This window comes from Nothobranchius furzeri, chromosome 2 (genome assembly GCF_043380555.1).
Source record: "Nothobranchius furzeri strain GRZ-AD chromosome 2, NfurGRZ-RIMD1, whole genome shotgun sequence".
In the NCBI taxonomy this organism is placed as follows: domain Eukaryota; kingdom Metazoa; phylum Chordata; class Actinopteri; order Cyprinodontiformes; family Nothobranchiidae; genus Nothobranchius; species Nothobranchius furzeri.
This window is the reverse complement of record NC_091742.1, coordinates 15,251,235-15,264,200: the sequence shown is the minus strand read 5'-3', so window position 1 is coordinate 15,264,200 and position 12,966 is coordinate 15,251,235. Positions and strand designations below refer to the sequence as shown.

At 39.0% G+C, this 12,966-nt stretch overlaps 1 pseudogene; it reads left to right on the top strand.

Moving 5' to 3' along the window:
* Window positions 1-4,424: 4,424 nt before the first annotated feature.
* LOC139061915 (probable rRNA-processing protein EBP2) lies at window positions 4,425-12,340 on the top strand (annotated as a pseudogene).
* Window positions 12,341-12,966: the final 626 nt, after the last annotated feature.

Sequence of the window (12,966 nt, the reverse complement as noted above, 5' to 3'; positions counted from 1 at the left end):
ATTGGACCACTCCCAGAAACACGTCTAGGGAACCGATATGTCCTGACCATGACCGATCTGTATACGAAGTGGGTGATTGCAGAACCTCTTAAGTCTAAGACTGCTGCTGAGGTCTCTGCAGTCATGACGTCTAAGTTATACATGTTTGGCATGGTGAGGAAGATCATCACTGACCAAGGAAAGGAGTTTGTGAACCAGGTAAAATTTGTGAAAGTGTTAGTCGTACCTTGACATTTGAGATGATTTATTTTGACCAAGTCTGCTCATGCCACTGCAGCTCAACGACCGCATTTTCAGCATGCTGAATATTAAACATGCTGTCTCCAGCGCGTACCACCCCCAGACCAATGGGCAGGTTAGCATTTGGATATCCAACCTTGAGTAACTCATGGGAAATCAGTCATGCTTCTTTATCTATTCTGCAATATAACTCAAAGGATGAGAGGACCAACCAGAACATTAAGCGTGCTCTCAGAAAGTACGTGAACCAGAACCATGACGACTGGGACGTTCACCTTGCTGCTGTGGTGTATGGCATCAACACTGCAAAGCAGGTATTCCTATTTTGACATTTTGTATGACTTTTACACTGCTTCACAGTGTAGCATCATCTTAAGAATGTGTTTTTAAACTTAAGCTTATAAAAAAAGAAGTTATTGACAAGTGCAAGAGAAAATGAATTAATGGAGAGATTTTGTGTGATCAGCACTCCACCCGCCAGAGTCCCTATTTCCTGCTCTTCCACCGACTTCCACGTCTTCCTGCTGTGATGAACACCTGTCCCATGGACGATGACTTTGAGGTTGCAGACCCAGAAGAGGACATCGACACAAGAGTTGAGGAGATGACGGTTCTGAATGAAACGGTCTGTACATTTGAAGAGGGCTGGCTGACAGGGAAAGGAGACTTGTTGAGCGAAAAAAGGGCAAATGTGATTAATACAGTTCTCATTTTTTATTGTGTATTCAACATTTTTTCTGCTTTAGTAGCTAACCTTTCTGTATTTCTATATTTCCAGAATGAGCATTGCCATGGCGACCTGGTGAATAATAAATATTTATATTTCTCTCTCTGCTTTTCATGTAATTTTTTTGTAGGTTCTCCGCAATATTGAGAGGGCACAGGACACCCAGAGGAAGACCTTTGGAACATGGAAAAGGAAGCTAGTAAGGCAGTGTGTTGTTCAAGCAGGCGATGACGTGCTTTTGTCAGGAGATCCAAAAAGGAGACGCACAGGAGATGCATTCTCCAGCCATCACCAAGGACCGTACACTGTGGCCAGCATCACACCAAAGGGGGTGGCCACTATTGTGAAGGGAGCAACTTGCCAGAAGGTAAACGTGTCCAGGCTGAGGAACTACCACTGATCAAAAAGTAAGCATATGAGAAGTAATAAGAAGTCACAGTTCAATATTGATTTAATGTTAAAAATGGATTTAAGTTTGTATGTCATGCCACATATTTGTATATTATCAGATCCACCAACTGATGGGAAGTTTCTCCTGGACCACTTATATGGGACTCCTGAATGGCAGATTGATCATCAGTATGCCAGCCCAGGAGCAAAGTGGCAGAAAGACTTGGACCCTCTTCAGTCCAGTCTGGTACGGCACATTTCTACGCAGTCAAGTTAAACCTCAATAAGTCAAAGTCGATGATAGTTTTAGAATTGCTGAAGCATGAGAAACAATGCCAGCCTTATTTTGTAGTTGCCCTTTTAATCTTTCTTTATTATTTTCTATATTGTACTGAAACAAAATCACATGAAATGCTCTTCATTTTGAAAGTATATACATATATCAGTATGAAGTATCTGATCGTCTTCGAACCTCCGAATTTCGTTCTTGATTAATGAAAACATTCTTGGCAAATGCTTTCGCTTTCGTACTGTCCAACATATTTTGGTTTCAACCCTGCATCATCACACCTGATTTCAATCAGCAGGTGTCTTGTGAGTTAACAATGCTAGCTTAAACTCGTGTGCTAACATCACAATAGTGTACAGATTACTATCGTGTACCAGACAATTAAAAATAGTATTGTTCAGTTATTTTAATACTAATACTAATGAGCGTCTGTCAGCTGTCCCATTCTCATTAATATCCGTTCACGTAACGTAGTTTAGTGCTTAGAGAGAGACGCCTGTGATCCGGTTCTGGGGATCATGCGGGCTTCTGTTAGTTGGATCTGACCCAGCCACCAGCGAGCCATTCATCTTGGTATTTTTACAAGCCGCGCCTCCTCTCCTGGTGGTCCAGGCAGGGGTTCTGATGTGGTTTCGGCCCAGAAACCAGCTGACCTGCGCGTCTCTTCTAGTGGTCGGTTCTAACCTGGTTCTGACGGTGGGTTAAGGTTAGGGTTACCCTAACCTTCCCGGTACCGACAGATGCGGGCTACAGAAGTCCGTCTTTTCAGCTGCGCAAAACGCCCTCAGGCACGGATATAGAGGCGTTGTTTCTCTTATCTGGTGTTGGGGTTATAGGTGAGTGAATAATTTGTAAGCTTTTACTTATTTTTGGATTCTTCAATAAATTCTGTAAATATGGGAATATTTACCGATTTATTAATTAATTAAGATATTCTTAGATATCTTCAGGACACCACCCCTTTAATAGGGGAAAATTTATTGAATCCAAAGATCTTATCAATCTGTCTGAAATTCGTGGAATCGTTAGGAGCAGAAATTTTCAGCCGACACAAACAAAAGTCGCTTGAGGCAAAACTGAATTGTATAACATTTAATTAAACAATGGAATAATAATGTAAAACAATCTGATATAATTGAAGATGTGTGTGTATTCAAAATGGTGTTCAAGGTGTGTGTGTGTGTGTGTGTGTGTGTGTGTGTGTGTGTGTGTGTGTGTGTGTGTGTGTGTGTGTGTGTGTGTGTATGGATTTTAAATGGAGTCTGATTCCAAAGCCAGGGCCACTGTTGGAGGAGGTTTGAATGAAAACAAGAATTCCTGCAGAAAACTGAACTGAAGAACCTGGAAATGACGGGCAAAAATACAAATCTGTGTTCAATTTTAGAAAACTATGAGAAAAACAAAGAGTGGTTTCTGTGAAGACAAAAGTTTTTTTTACTTAAACAGACTTCAGTAAACAAGGAAAAATGGTTTAAAGGGACAAAAATCGGATAAAATATACAGAAACTTCATTTAATGAAACTTCCAATAAAACACAACATATTTTATATGTTTGATCTGATTTGTTAGAAAAAAAGCAAAACAGTTTAAAGGAGCTCCTGTTTCACACTGACACCTACTGGTCATCTGAGGTATTGCTAGTAAAAAACGTCCTGTTTCCTAAACGACCTGAGCTGGAGCCAACTCAAAACCATGCTCAAAACACGAAAACGCATAAAACACCCCGAGTCCCGCAGACGTTTATGAGATTACTAAAAAATAAATCATTTTTCCATTTAAGTGTCCAAACCTGCAACTCTGGAGCCAAACACTTCCTGGTATCGTGTGTGTGTGTGTGTGTGTGTGTGTGTGTGTTTGTGTGTGTGTGTGTGTGTGTGTGTGTGTGTTTGTGTGTGTGTGTGTGTGTGTGTGTGTGTGTTTGTTTGTGTGTGTGTGTGTGTGTGTGTGTGTATGGATTTTAAATGGAGTCTGTATGCAAGATGTCTGACCCCTTTGTTTGGCTGAAGTGTGGGTGGCAACTTGCACTTTAACCTCCAAAGCACAACACCCCGTCCCTCCCCCCACATTTGGTGGGATAGACGAGTCGTGAGCAGCAACCTCCCCTGCCGAGGGCAGACGATTCATAAAAATGCCAGGGCCAAATTTTGGTCCCAGTCCACCATGTCAAGGTTAAAGCATGCAGTCATCACTCATGTTCACACTCCAGCTCTAATAGCAAAACTCACCATAGCTGAAGCTTTAAGTGACTTCTTGGGGTTCTCAGACCTTGAAGGTACATGTTGATGCTTCAGTCATTTATATGGTAATTTAATTTCATTTAAAGCTTTAGATGTAAAAAAGTCCATAGTAATTTTCTTTGTGAATATGTGGACAACTTGACCAGTTACACAAAAAATACCAGGCACACCAGTGATAGCAATGAGATCCAATCTCCAGCCAGAAAAGTTTGTTCTAGTTTAGCAAAATTAACAAATATAGAATTCTAACGTCAGTTGGAGTTTACCTGCTGGTCAAAAAACAAACAAACTAACTAATAAATAATTACATAATATTTTTTCATCATTAAAATAATGTGTATTATTATTATTTGCAGTTATAAAATATTAGTATTAAAATATTAGTAAAGTAAGAATAACATTTTACGTAAAACATTTACGTGAAAAATGTTGATGTTTCGCCTGCTTTTAAAATTATTTTCAATTAATTTTGTCATGTCGGAACTTAATTTATCGTCATTCTTTGTCTTCTGTCGGACAAGTTTCGCGGAAGAGCAAACACATACGTCACTTCCTCCTCCCGTGAATCGCTCGTGTGCGACTGTTCGTTAACTTGTGTCGTTGTTGCTGTTTTCTGCAGTTTAGAAGATAAATTCTCATTTTATGATCATCCCTGGCAGGAGTATGGATTCGGCAGAGGAAGACTCGCAGCTGGGTGAGGAGTCAGAGGAGGAACATATCGAATTATCGGATAGAGAAGTAAGTTTTATGCTAACTTTATTATTATAAAGTATATAGTATAGGCGAGAATATCAAAAGCAATAAAAACAGTATATATTTAAGTCCAGTAACTAGTGATGAAATAAGAAATATTATCAATAAATGCATCAATAAAAGAAGTACTGACTGTGACGGTTTAGACATAACATTAATAAAAAATATAATAGAAAGTATTATTCATCCATTGACTTACATATGTAATTTATCTTTTGCAACAGGGACATTTCCTAACAGGATGAAAATTGCAAAAGTCATACCACTTCATAAAAGTGGAGACAAACATATCTTTTCCAACTACAGACCAATATCTTTATTGTCACAATTCTCAAAAATATTAGAAAAATTATATATTGCCAGGTTGGACCGATTCCTGATCAATGAAGAGATATTAAATGACAGTCAGTATGGTTTTAGAACAAATCATTCAACATCCATGGCATTAATGGAATTAACAGAAGAAATATCGGAAGCCCTTGACAAAAAAAAAATCATCTCATAAGTATCTTTATTGATTTAAAAAAAGCAATTCGATACAGTGGACCATACAATTCTTATTAAAAAACTTTGTACATATGGCATCAAAGGGATGGCCCTAAAATGGATAACAAGTTATCTTACCGATAGGCAGCAATATGTTCAAATAAACAACACAAAATGACATATAAATAACATTACTTGTGGTGTACCACAAGGGTCGGTATTGGGCCCTAAACTATTTATCATTTATATAAATGACATTGTTGAGGCATCCAATATATTAAAATGCACCTTATTTGCAGATGATACAACTTTTTACTATTCAGGAGATAATGTTGAGCAGATGATAGAAGTGATACAAACAGAGATGAAAAAAATTAAACTATGGTTTGATGGAAACAAACTATCATTAAACAGTGATAAATCCTGTTTTATGATATTTAGTAATACAAATTCAAATGATGAAATTTTATTAAATATAGATGAGATTAATATTAAAAGAGTTCAAGAAGTCAAGTATCTGGGAGTCATCATTGATGAAAAACTGTCATGGAAACTACATATAAACAGTGTCAAAACTAAAATATCTAAAACGATTGCACTGTTACATAGAGCAAAAGGGTTGCTTGATAATAATTCATTATATTTGTTATATAACTCACTGATCGTACCATACCTGAACTACTGCATTGAAATCTGGGGAACAACATATAAAACTTACACAAATTCCATTTACATCTTACAGAAAAAAGCAATAAGAATAATCACAAGGAGCAACTACAGAGATCCGTCCAATCCATTATTTATTAAATTAAAAACACTAAAATTCTATGATCTGGTGGACTACAATATTTTAAAATTTATGTATAATGCAAACAAAAGGAACGTACCTGCAGAATTAATTAAACGATTTTCAAAAAGACATAGCAAATATGATTTAAAGGGACATGAATTATTTAACATACCTAGACATCGGATACTCGTAAAGGAACATTGTGTCTCCATATATGGAGTTAAATTGTGGAATAAATTGAATACTGAACTCAAGAATGCAAAAACAATATTGACTTTCAAAAAAGAGATAAAAAATAAAACGATTAAGTTATATAGATCTGTTACATAAATGTGTGAGGGGAGGGGGTGGGGGGGATTAAAGGAACAAAATATTAACCTAGTATGTGCTTGTATGTGTATATATGTATGTATATAGATCTGTAACTTGATGCTTCTTTCTATGTAAATTGTTTTCTTTTTCTATTTTTTTCTCAAATTCATGGGTTGAGATTTTGTCGGCCAACAGGTCCAGGAACTATATTGTTCAATTACCTTAAGAATCATATGATTATTTCATTTGTATTAATGCTATTTTAGTTAAAAGGGGCAGACAACATAAGTTTTTCTTCTTTCTGTCCCTTTTTTCATTTTGGCTTGCAGCAATTTAGTTCTGATTGTATTTTTATTTTAATGTCAATAAATGAAAATAAAAGATAAAAAAAAATAACTTTGACTTAAGCTAGCTGCACTAAAGCACCCGTTTTATGTGTTGGATCCATCGGATCATGAATTGTTAGCTAACTGGTCAGGCTCTGTGTTGAAACCATCGACATATATACGGTTGAAACGGGAACAAGAAACAACGATGATGGGAATGACGTAATTAAGTCAAGAGTTATTTAAAAATATTTCTGTGATCTTTGTGTTTAGCTAAAGGGTTGCTCAAACCTGGGATGAACGTCCTGGTGGATAAAAGCAAGACGTTGGTGAGTAATTAAGGTCAGAGTAGTCATTATGCTGTTTTATAATGAAAAAAAAAACCCTGTACTTTTGTATCTAATAGATAAATGCTGCGTTTTGACAAAGAACAGAATAGAAACTCGCTCCCTTTATTGTCTCAGTGGGAAAATGTCACAACTGGAGCAGACAGGATTGTAAAACAGTAAGATTAAAGCGTAAACAATAAGAAAACATACAAAGGTCTTGCTTAAAACATTAAAAATACGTAGGAATCCAAAGATGATGTGTTATAAACAATCTAAATATTTCTTTCTGTTTTCTTTCCTCTCCGTGGCAGTTTGCATAACACATTTGTTTTCCTTCAGGAGGGATTGAAACTCTGTCTTGCGGGGCTGCATAAAGGTCTGGCCTGGGTGGAAAGGTTAGACATGACCAACCCACCTGCTGATGAAGTTCTCACCAACGCTGAAGGGAAAGTTTCTGCTGTGTCCAACGGAGAACTCAACGCCGATGATGATTTCCAAAGAGAAATGTTCTTGTAAGTTACAGTTGAGGTGCAGTGAATGTTAACTGGTGGCCTACAGGCCACATCCAGCCCACCAGACTTTTCCACTTGCCCCCCGACTCTTTGGCCCCTAACTTCCTACAAGTGGGCGACTTTAAAGTTTAGCAGCAAGTTTTATTTCCCAAATATCAATAATTGTTTACGTTCTTCAAACACGACTAAAACCACAGTAAAACAGTGTTGATGGAAAACAAAACATAATTTAAGATACAATAATACTTGAACTTTATTTTAGAAGAGCGTCTGGCCCTCATGGTGTCTGCTGACCTTGTCCATACATAGTCATTAAAGACGAATATCCGCCCTCTGAAAAAATAACGTCCACACCGCCTCGTTTGTATAATCAGTCATGTGTCTACTTCCTAAATGATACGTGCACCAACGCGGGGTCTCGTTCTATGAGCTAGGTAGTGATGCTGGACCTACCACTACACGTACAAGTGCATTGTTAGGCACATTGATAGGCGTGCCAGACTTGTAGGCGGTGTCGGTACAGGATCTGCTCGGGTGCAAAATTGGCTCGGGGTCCGTCGACTGCCGATGACGTCTAAGTAGTTGATTGGCTGAACATGAACCTTACGGAATGACGTAATCACGTTACGTTGTTATCACGTTACGTTGGTCCAGGCAGATTTTTCTGTTGGAAAGATGGACAACTTTTCCAAAGAATTCCATCATTACCTCTTTGAAAATACACTTTTAGCATAGAGCTGCATGTATATTAGGGCTGAACGATTAACTGCATATGCAATTAAATTGCGATGTGACAAAAGGAGATTTTCTAATCGCAAAGGCTGCAATTTGGCAGCGAGTGGTTAGCGCAATGCTAATATACATGGAAAAACCCATAGGAATGCTAATGCTAATATCGCCGATTACATTATTACAAATTATGAATTAGAAACGTGCCAAATGATTACATTTGGAGTCCAATAGAAAGTAAAACTATCATCAATCAAATAAGTACAGACAGGTATTTTAGTAAAGCCAGAAAACTTTTAACTCCAGAGTTTTGGCTAGCAGCTATGAGCGTAACTGAACTACGCATGGACAAGACGTCAAAAACTAAACACAAAATACTTCAATAAACGGGACACACTTCTTTCTTGCAAATACAATTTCACAGGTGTTGCTAATACCTATGATCCTTCAAGGGATGTGCTCAAAGAGGAGTTCAACATTATGAATAAAATACAGTGTTTTATTTTACAAATACCATTATAAACACAAACTTACGTCTTAAGAAACATTATTTTAATAACGAAACTGCTAAATTCTTTCCAACAGTATAGATGTGTAGTGTATTTTGTCCGAGTGGGTTTGCCGTACTTTGACGTCATCGGCTGTCGAAGGACCCCGAGAAGATCTTGTACCGACAGCGGCAGTCTTCCTGCTCAACTTCAACATAACATGAAACATGGCGCCTATCTCGTTTGTGCGGACCGATAAGGAGGCAGAATGGCTCTTAAATGTAGTGTTATAACTAGTTTAACTACTAGTTAAATGTAGTTTGATAATGGGAGCTCAGCTCTGAGGGCATCCATGTTGTAATGTAAACACAGGTCGCACATGGGCAGTCAGCATTTTTGTCAGTGATGTGAAACCCAAAACTCCGGATTTCTGTCCACACAGAAACGGAGGAAACATGGAAAATGCAAATCTTCATTTCAGCTGGAGCTTTTAAAAAGATTAGTTTTTATTGTGTAAATCTGTGTTTTCGTGTGGATGACGGGCCAAATCGTAGAAAAATATCTTCGCTTTGGGAGATGTCCGGCTACATGTGGCCTTAGTTGAGGACCCCTGGGCTAAAGCTTCATATTTAGAAGTATTTAGAAGTACTCCGATATTGATTCTGTAGTTTACGGGTAACCAGTATAGAGATTTAAGATCCGGAGTGATGTGCTCAGGTCTCTTGGTTCTTGTTAAGACTCTAGCAGCAGCATTCTGAATAAGCTGCAGTTGCTTCCCAGCTTTTTTTTTGTCAAGACCAGTCAGAAGACCATTGCAATAGTCCAGCCTACTGGAGATGAACGTATGAATGAGTTTCTCTAGGTCTTGTCTGGACATGAAACCCCTGAGTTGTGCTACTTGGTGAAGATGATAAAACACTGATCTAGTTAGCCTTAATGTGACCAGTGAAGCTCAGGTCTGAATCAAATATTTAGTTTATCTACAGTAACAGAACTCTGATGAAGACATAATCTGTCGAAACGTCAGTTCTGTTTGTTTTGCACCCAATAAAGTACTAAGTACCAGTTTGCTCCAGCCATACTTTATTCTCTACATTTAGTTTGTCTACATTACCGTGAACAGTAGAGAAGTGGTTTCACCTAGTAGACACGTAGTATTGGTAAAAAAATGATGTAAAAATCTCTTCACCTGCCAACAGCTCTGCGTCACCTTCTTCATGGGCTGAACTTCATTTCCACTTTGCTCATAATTGGATAAAGATTAAAGAAAATGTGGTATGAAACTGTTGAGGCTACCAAAGGATGCTAACCGTGTAAACAGTGCAAGTTGGTTTTGGGATGTGAGTTCATGACTGAGTACACAAAACTCCTTCGTTGTCCCTAAATGACCAAAAACGATTCAGTGTCGAGATTTACGACGGATGATCCGGCTACACAGAAAGGCCGAGTTGTACAAAATGTAAACATAATTTTTTTGTCCGGTTCAAAAACGCTGCACAGCTAAATGGTGATTCAACTAAAAGTTTATATGATGTCTGTGATTCTGTTCACACACAGCTATCGTCAGGCTCAAGCTACAGTCCTGAACGCGCTGCCTCTCCTAAACGAACATGACATAGCCACCAAGAGGCCCGATGACTACTTTGCAGAGATGGCCAAATCAGATCAGCACATGCAAAAGGTGAGTGAGTGCTGGATTTTACTTACTCGTCTGGACAGTTTTTTTTTGTTTTACTCATTCGCTGGCAGCATTTCTCACCGTTTTTACTGATTTTTTAAGAGTCACAGAACGTTGCGCGCTAGGATGATGTCGACGCCAAAACAAAACAAAGCGGAGACTCACCTCTTACATCAGGAAGAATCCGCCCGTTTCGAGCGTTATTCATTCTTTCATAATCCGTTGTCGAATTGTAATCGGCAGAAGCTTTTCCGGTTCATGCCTCACTTTTTTTTACAGCGGCGGCCCAAAACGATCTCCTAACACATGGATGTTCTGCTTCCTGATCACGTGACTTGTGACGTACGCGGATGAAGATCGGCTTTAGAGCTGAGATGTTTGTTCTCACGGTGCGGGGGCTCGTTCCAATGCCCACACAGTAAAAAGATGCAAGTGACGACTTTAGTCTGTTTGATAGTTATAAAACATGTTTTTCTTCCTCCACTTAGATCAGGAAAAAGCTGATCTCAAAGCAACTGATTCTGGAAAAGGCGAAGAAACTCCACGAGCAAAGGAAGTTTGGCAAAAAGGTTGGTTTTATACACTTTTCTCTCCATCTGTAGACTCAGATTTAGTTAAATTTAAAAATGAATTAACCCTAATTTGATTTTTCTCCAGGTCCAAGTTGAGGTGATTCAAAGGAGAGCAGGGCGATGATGTCTGCTGTAAAAAAATACCAAAAAGGTGGATTTTCACTTATCTACTCTAGATTTAGTTTCTCTAATGCTCAAAAGTAAGAGAAAAAAACAGTTTTAGCTTTTTCATTTAAGAAATATTTTAAAGTGTTTTCCCTTTCCAGGAATTACTGACAAGCTGGATTTCTTGGATGGCGATCAGAAAATGGCTTAAGATTCTTCCGGAGCATCAAAAAAGTACAAAGAGGGTGAGTTTATTTTCCTATCCCACACGTGCACTAGTCATCAAACTTAGTTTTTCTGGCTCTGTTACAAAACTGTGTCTTTAATTCATTTCTCAGTCCCAGTGCCAAGAGGAAATTCAAGGACCAAAAGTTTGGCTTTGGGGGCAAAAAGAGTGGAAAGAAGTGGAACACCAAGGAGAATTTCAACGATGTTTCAGACTTCCGTGCCAAAGTGGCTCATGGCTGGGGCGAAGGGGGTGGGGGGGGGTGGGGGGGGGGGTGGGGGGGAAGGAAAAGGAGGAAAGCAAAATGTGAGTCACACATATATGAAAACACTGAGTGATTACGTTTATCGCCCTAAAGCCGGGCGTACACTGTGCGACTTTTTCACTTTTTTGAGCCGATTTTCCACTCGTGCGAGAATCCACAAGATCGGGGCGAGTTTTGCGCTGAGCGTCGTGTAGTGTACAGGGGGTTACGAGAGGCGATTAACACCATGTGACCAGCTACCGATCAGCAATCGTGAGCTCGCACGGACTTGATATTTTGCTCGTTCCTCGTGAGGGTTGAAGCGGCGCAGTGAGCGGTTGCGACCCAAAAGTATCAGAACCGCTCACAGCGCATGCGCAATCATGCATCAACACCGCTTGCCCGCTATTTCCCTAATAACACACAGTGTTCATTTTTATTTCTACACGTCTTTTACACACAATGACAAGAAAGCGTGTTTGTCGTGTTCATGTCAAATTAAACTGATCACAAAACACAGATTTACTTTCTTTATTTCATTTTCCTCATCCAACCCCCATAAATCCCTGTGTGTCCTCCTGCAGCACTCCCGAAGGACAACAGGCAAAACGAGACAAAGTCTGACGTGTTGAGTAAAAACTGCTATTTTTAGCATATTTTTTTAGGTCCGACGCGTTGCTACCAGACGTACAATGTAAGCAGTCAGGTCGCATCCGAGAACTGGGTCATACTGTGTGAGCACATGGCTCGTGCGATCCGCCCTGCGAGGAAGTCGTACAGTTTGAGCTGAAGCTGAGTGCTACGAGTGAAAAAGTCGCAGTGTCCGCCCAGCTTAACGTTTAAAATTTTGTTTTTTTAGAAACGTCCAGGCAAATCTGTTCGTCGGAAGATGAAGGGACGCTCATGAAGGTGGACTGAACCTGGATCACAACCCCTGTGATGCCCCCAGAGACTTGTAAAGGACTAAGCCTTCCATTATTTTTTTTATATCACCAAATCTGGATCGATATGGAGGGATTCTTTAACTCACTTCAAGCTGCACGGAGGAAGATGAGATGAGGGCATTGGTGCAGTGCATAAGAAGTTTCTGTTATCTGTATGTTACGTCCCCGACAGGTGTTGTAAAAAAGTGAAGGATGGGGAGAACATAAGAACTGGTGGAGGAGTTTAAAATGGGTTTATTTGCAACAAAAAGGTATTAAAACACAAGCAAACAGATCCCTCTAAAAAGGTTAACATTACACAGCCAAATTATCAACTATAAAACACCTTAGATTAAAAGCTTAACCGAGCAGAAGGTGTGTTAAAATCCCAAAGTTGATAAAAAGTCCCAAAACAATTTACTGATTAAAACACCTGGTAAGAGCTTATCTTAAAAGCTTTACCACACGAAGGTGTTTAAAAACCGAGGTCAGTTTAATTGCACAGACAAAGTTAACCTTAAAAGCCGAACACAAACATCAAAAGATCCCACTGGATCATCACCAAGAGTTAAAAACTAAACCAAAGTTTAAAACTCAAACAAATCTAAAC